The 6,118-nt window shown below is 44.8% G+C and overlaps 1 protein-coding gene across 1 annotated transcript in view; it reads right to left on the bottom strand.

Annotated features, from left to right (window-relative positions):
- Positions 1 to 6,118, bottom strand: part of SHLD1 (shieldin complex subunit 1) — a 61,074-nt gene that overhangs the window by 1,693 nt on the left and 53,263 nt on the right. The gene's annotated exons all lie outside the window — the stretch shown is intronic.

Raw genomic sequence — 6,118 nt, 5'->3', positions numbered from 1 at the left:
ACCAGGTCATCCCTGTGGCAAAGTCTTTTTCTGTCCCCCTCCCACTGCAATCTGGCAAACAGGCTCTTTGCATGAGCAAAGTGCTGCTCTGAACACAGCTGGTCTGCCACAGGGCCTTCCTGCACAGATTGGTGAGAGATGGGCTAATTTGGGGACCTCAGTTGTCCCAGCCTTGACACTGCAGTGACTGAACCTACTTGGTGGTACAGATCTCCTGGTTCCTCTCAGTTACACTTCCAAAGAGGTAGAAATTGGGATCTGCTGCTCCTAGAGATGACAGCTGACCCACAAAGAAATCTGGTTTGCAGCTGAGACAGTTCTGCATTGGTTTCAGGTTTTTTCTTCGTCCTTACTTTTAATAGTTCTCAACTTTACTCCAGCACAATGTGCAGTCCTGAACTCCAGCTTTCAGCCAGATTCACAGCCTCCAAACCAACACTGTTCTGGTGACTGCATGGAGTTTCAGAAGGAGGACTGCAAAGGGGGACTGTGCTTCCCCATGAAATCCCCTTTTTGCAGCCCCGCTGCACTAAACGCTCTCCCCACATTCTGATGGAATTTTTATGGATAAAATCAATGCAAAAGCCAAGGACTTATTCTTGCCTAGCTCTTCTCCTCCTTCCTTGCTGACCCACATCTCTGGATAGCAGGGCTGTGGTTTTCTCTTGCTTCAGAGCAATCAAGGGGGATGCTTTGCACTAATTAACACAGCACAACAGGGACACTTGGCAGTGACAAGACCAGGACAATCAGCAAGCTTCTAGGAGGAAGTTCCACAAAGAGACCTTGAACTGGGCTCTGGTAGCCAGGTAGTGCCTCTGACTGCAATCTCATCTCCAAGCCCACTGCGCCAGACCGTTTGCCAAGCACCTGAGTCACCGAAAAGGAAATTTTCCAGGGCTCAGCCAGAGGTTGCACAGCCGTCATCTGCAAGTTACATAAGCAGGATGCAGGCAGTCAGAAAATAGCTTGGTCTTTTCTAATTCTGTGAAAAGTGAAGCAGAGTGCAGTCCTTCATTCTGGCAGGAGACCATGTTCAAAGGGAGTCTCAGTGTGGTGGCAGAAGGCTGTTTTTCTCTCCTGGTACAGAGAGCCACCCTTCCCTTCCTAAGCAGAGGTTCATTAACGTGAAATTAAGCTGTCTGCGCAGACACACTGTACCTCATCTCTTTCTTCCTCTCCCTACTTCCTATCTTTGATCTTTCTTCTCAATTGCATTTCATCTCTGATTATGCAATTTTAAATAGAACTTTCCCTCCCCTTGCAATGTGTCACTTCCAATGCATACAAAGAAAAGCTTGGTGGCCTTCTTTTAAAAGTGAGCTGTGGCATCAGAACAGCAGATCAGAGAACGGGTCCATTTTTCCTCAGTAACCTCTCAGCCTCTGCTAAGTTAGAACTGTAGCCTCATGCGTCTCTGATAATTCAATCAAGTGGCAATTGGACTCCAGTGCCACTGGACTGTGGCAGTTGCAGACCCCTGGGTTGTGCTGGCTTTTTGCTACCTCCTGCTCACAGCCACATTTTGTGACAGAGCGGCAGCTGCCTCCATCTACACACACCAAGCCTGCATGACTCGGGGAAAGAAAAAATCTGTTGGTTTCATGTTGTCAGGGGAGACTTTAGCAATGCTGCTTTGCCTTTCTCCTACCATCTAAGTTTGGGTATTAGGAAAGATTTCTTCACAGAAAGGGTTGCCAAGCACTGGAACAGGCTGCCCAGGGAAGTGGTTGAGTCACCATCTCTGGAGGTGTTTAAACAACATGTAGATGTGGCACTTGGGGACATGGTTCAGTGGTGGACTTGGCAGTGTAAGGTTTATGGTTGGACTTAATGATTTTAAAGGTCTTTTCCAACTTCAGATTCCACTGCTTTTTATTCCACAGTCAGGATGGCCCATAAAGCTGACATCCTTATGCTGAAGCACAACCCACCACAGAAGTGACCAATAAGTGTCTCAGGGATATATTCTGGGGTGTGATTAGTCAGAACATATTTCATCATTATTATTATTGTGAGAACAGTTTTCTTTCAGTTACTGGTTCACATTTATGGATCTCTATTTCCCAACAGTAGGCCCTGTCTCCCTAGTGGATTACTTTTCCAGCAAAGCCTTCTTAAGGCAAGACAGCCAACAGGGTTGGATGCCCCAGCCCTGGAGTGTCCAAAGCCAGGTTGGATAAGACCTTGAGCAGCCTGACCTAGGGGGAAGTGTCCCTATCCATGGAAGGGGTTGGAACTATGTGGTCTTTAAGGACCACTCTAATTCCCTCAGCATTCTATGTTCTATGACATGAAAAGTTGGATGAAGAATTCCCAGAACCAATCCATACCTCACAAAGTGCTGCCTTTCCCCAGCTTTCCTGACAGTTTTGCAATACAGTATCTGTGTGCCAAGACATGTTTGAAAGTACACTCAAACCTTTTCCTGCCTAAAAGTTACCAGTTAAGGTAGAGATCCTTCCTTGATACCCTCTAAAGAGCTGGTACTGCTGTTGAAAGGTACAAATCTCCTGAGTGATTTATAAACCACAGGGAACAAGCACAGCAGCAGGATGCCTGCAGGGTCCAGAAAGAACTCAGCTGGAGCACACACACAGAGCACACAAGCACCTGTTGTAGGCCAGCAAACATGCTGCTAAAGGCAAAGACAGCATTCAGCTCATCAGCCCCTTTGCCTCTCCATGCACATGCACCCCTCAGAAAATCTGGGATTCTCTCCTAACACACAGCAGTGTTGCTTCAAAGCCTAGACCTCTCTGGCCACCTCTCAGCAGCAGAAAAAATGTAGTTTTATAAATGCCTTTGTAACATCCTTCCATGGCAAACTTAACAACACAGCTGTCACACACCCTTCTGTTGGCTTGGCCCAAAACCTACAGGGGTCAAGGCAAAGATGAGCAAGGCTGAAATCTCTCACTCTTTACCTGCAATAGAATTTCATCACCAGAGAATCTGGCTCATTATTTTTAGCTATTTTCACTCATTTTTAGTACCAAGTATTAAAGGGGGGGGAAGCACCAATAGAAAAGCCCCAAAAAACTGAAACAGTCATTATTAATGTCTATTTCATTCTCACATGATGGATAATCATGAATAAGAACGTATATTTTTTCATCTGTTCCTCCACTCCATTCTAACTGAAGTTCAGCATTTGCAACTAATTAGTAAAAGAGCTGGGGGCAGATAAAAGGATAGATATTCCTGTGTTTATAAACCTGCTGATGAAAATTTAAAAGCTCCATCTGGTACAAGCACATAACCCTACTGCCTGAAGCACAAAACCAAATCCTGCTTTGAACCTGGGCCACTTTCAGTGAGGCAACAATGCAGCAATAATATTAGTTGCACTTACAGAAAATGTAGCTGTTTGAGTTTCTGTATAACTGTGTTCAAGGACAGTGAAGTTCTCACAGATTCCATTATTTCTCTTATCCCACCAGCCTGTCAGGATCTACCTGGGGGGACTGCAATCATCCACAAGAAAGGGTCTGTGGTTGCCATGAAGTGCAGTAACAACAGAAAAGTAAACACAGATGCTATCCCTGACAGTTTCTCCAGCCCTCACTCTGCTCTTAGAAGAGCAGTGTTACAAAAATCCGTTCTTGCCCCTCCATCAGACATGTCCAGATGGCACGGAAAAGCTCAAGGAGAGGTGATCCTACTTGGACTAGAGCAGAGCTCCCAACTGACACCAAACCTGTGCCAATTCAGGAGTTCAGGGATGCATCCATCTGCACAGAGGGTGAGAACAGGTCCCATGCTGCAGCTGAACTCCCACATGGATGGAGCAGTTGAGATGCTTGATGCATAGAAAAGCATATTTTGTTCTTTTTTTCTTTCCACCTGGCTGCTTTCCAGTGGGAGTGCATGTATCAACATGGGAGTGCAACTCCTCTCTGCTCAGGGAAGAAAGAAGAAATTTTAGGAGAATTTGGCAGGAGCTCTTCCTACCCCAATCCCACAAAGCACTTTAGCCTGCCAGTAATCACACACCTGAGTTCTCCAAAATTGCAAATCTAGACATCTGAGGATCAAATTCTATTGCTCTTGCTTGCATTAAGAACATTTCCTCTGATTACAACAATTAAAAACCCATGTGTGAGCTGCTGATCCCACTCCTTTACAGGAGCGGAAATATATTTGCACTATAGGATTTTTATTACCACATTTCAATTGGAATAGCACCAAAAAGACAAGTATCAAGAAAATAAGTATCAATCTGCTAAATACTGCACAAACACTTATCACATTGAGTAAATGACAGATCCTAAAGCCTTTTGGTGTAGAGCATTGAGTAATTGTAGAGATTACAATATCTCTGCCTTGCAGAAAACAGCTGTTGCCTTCTTGGGCAAAGGGAAAATGAAAATTTCTGATGACATTATCATTCAAAAAGACTGTTATGAGCAAAGCATATTTGTTCCTTGTGGGTATTTAAATTGTGAACTGAAAGTGAAAATAAGAATATAATAAGCCTTGCTACTCTGCTGTCTCCCTGGTGCCACACAAACCAGCTTTCTCCTGTTGTCATCTGCAGTAGGCTGCAGCTCACAAGATGGGATCTGTGAGACTCTGCTTTAGCCATGACATAACAGCTATATTCTTCATCCTCCAGCCCACAGGAGTGGCACATGTCGCTGTGTCCGACTCTGAGTGCTGGCCCAGAGCTCTGCTAATGCCAGTTGCACTGACAGGAGACCTAGAGAAAGTGAAGGTGGGCAAAAGGCAGCAGAAAGGGAGGAATTTGGGGATTGGAGCAGAAAAGGGAGACAGTGACAGAGGAATAGCACAGGGTATGGCCCAGTACTGAATCAGGCTCTCTGCTTTTTTTCTTCTATCTGCTGTACACTTGTGGTGTGAAAAGCTGGGGGGGGGGCTTCAATTTGAGTGGAACAAGACGTAAGCAGTTATTTTAGGGAAGCATAAAAACCCTTCCCTTTCAGTCTAACCCCCTTAGGAATCTGAAATTCAAGAAAAATAAAAAGGCTGGCAAATAGTAAAGTGCTCTTGAAATGCAATAAGCAGGTACAGGGCATTCCCCTAGACACTCTTCCAAATGTCACACTGGTATTAAACCCTGCCCTGCTCTGAGAGCTCACATCCGACGCCTGCTGCGCTGAGCTTTTAATCCAGCTGGGAAACTCAGCTCAATGAAAGCTTTCACTGCTTAAACACACTGGATTTAATAAACCACAGAGAAAGTCAGCTACAATATGAACTACAAATTAACACTCCTTATCTGCTGAAGGCCAAGACATAAACACCACCGCCGCCTCAAAGATCTGTTTAGCAACCAGGCCCCACAGGCCAGGGCAAGAGGTATGAGCAGGAGCAGACCATAAACACCATCACTTCCAGCTGTGCCCCAAGAGCCTGAGGAGGATGACACATCTTCAGCCAGGCCCCAGAGCAATGAGCTCTGGATGTAACTTTACATCCAGGCTCTGAATGTAACTGTCTGTGAACAGCTCCTCTAAGAGCAACAGCACGCAGGGACTTCTGTCACTGCAAAGATCACAGGTGTCTTTGAAGGGACAGGCAGCAGCATAACATTGGGGTGTCTAAGATTTTATTTTCACAAGGAAGCTCCTTCCCTTGGATCTCATAATCCTTCTAAAATACAAACAGCAAATTTAAGAACTCTTCAAATAGGTATACTTAGAATGGTTTAATTTACATGATTCCCGAGCCAGTAAAAAACCCTAAAGCCTCCTATTTGTCTCAATCACTGCTTAAGATCTGAGGTTAAAGACTCTCTTATTTAGGGTAAACTTTCTTTGAAACATAAATAATAATTTTTTTACATTTATTTGGCTGAAACCACGAACTGTCAATTGAAGTTACTATCCAGGAGATGAGAGCATCAAGGGGCTTTATTAAACTGCAATTATCCGCTGTTTTCCTGTTACATACAAAGTCTTGGGAACTCAACCTGACTCACCATGTCTGCGTAACACTAAAGGCACCAATTTCCCAGAGGAAACTCTGATAAAGCTTCTTGAGCTAATTGCTCAGCTTCTAACCAGGCATTAGGAGAGCTCAGGAAAGTGAACATAAGAACAGCGGAGTGCAAGCTCACGTGCACAGACAATGCTGTGCTGGAACAGCCTCTCCT

The sequence above is a fragment of the Serinus canaria genome, chromosome 3 (assembly GCF_022539315.1).
Source record: "Serinus canaria isolate serCan28SL12 chromosome 3, serCan2020, whole genome shotgun sequence".
In the NCBI taxonomy this organism is placed as follows: domain Eukaryota; kingdom Metazoa; phylum Chordata; class Aves; order Passeriformes; family Fringillidae; genus Serinus; species Serinus canaria.
The sequence above is the reverse complement of the archived record's forward strand: the minus strand, read 5'-3'. Positions and strand labels throughout refer to the sequence as shown.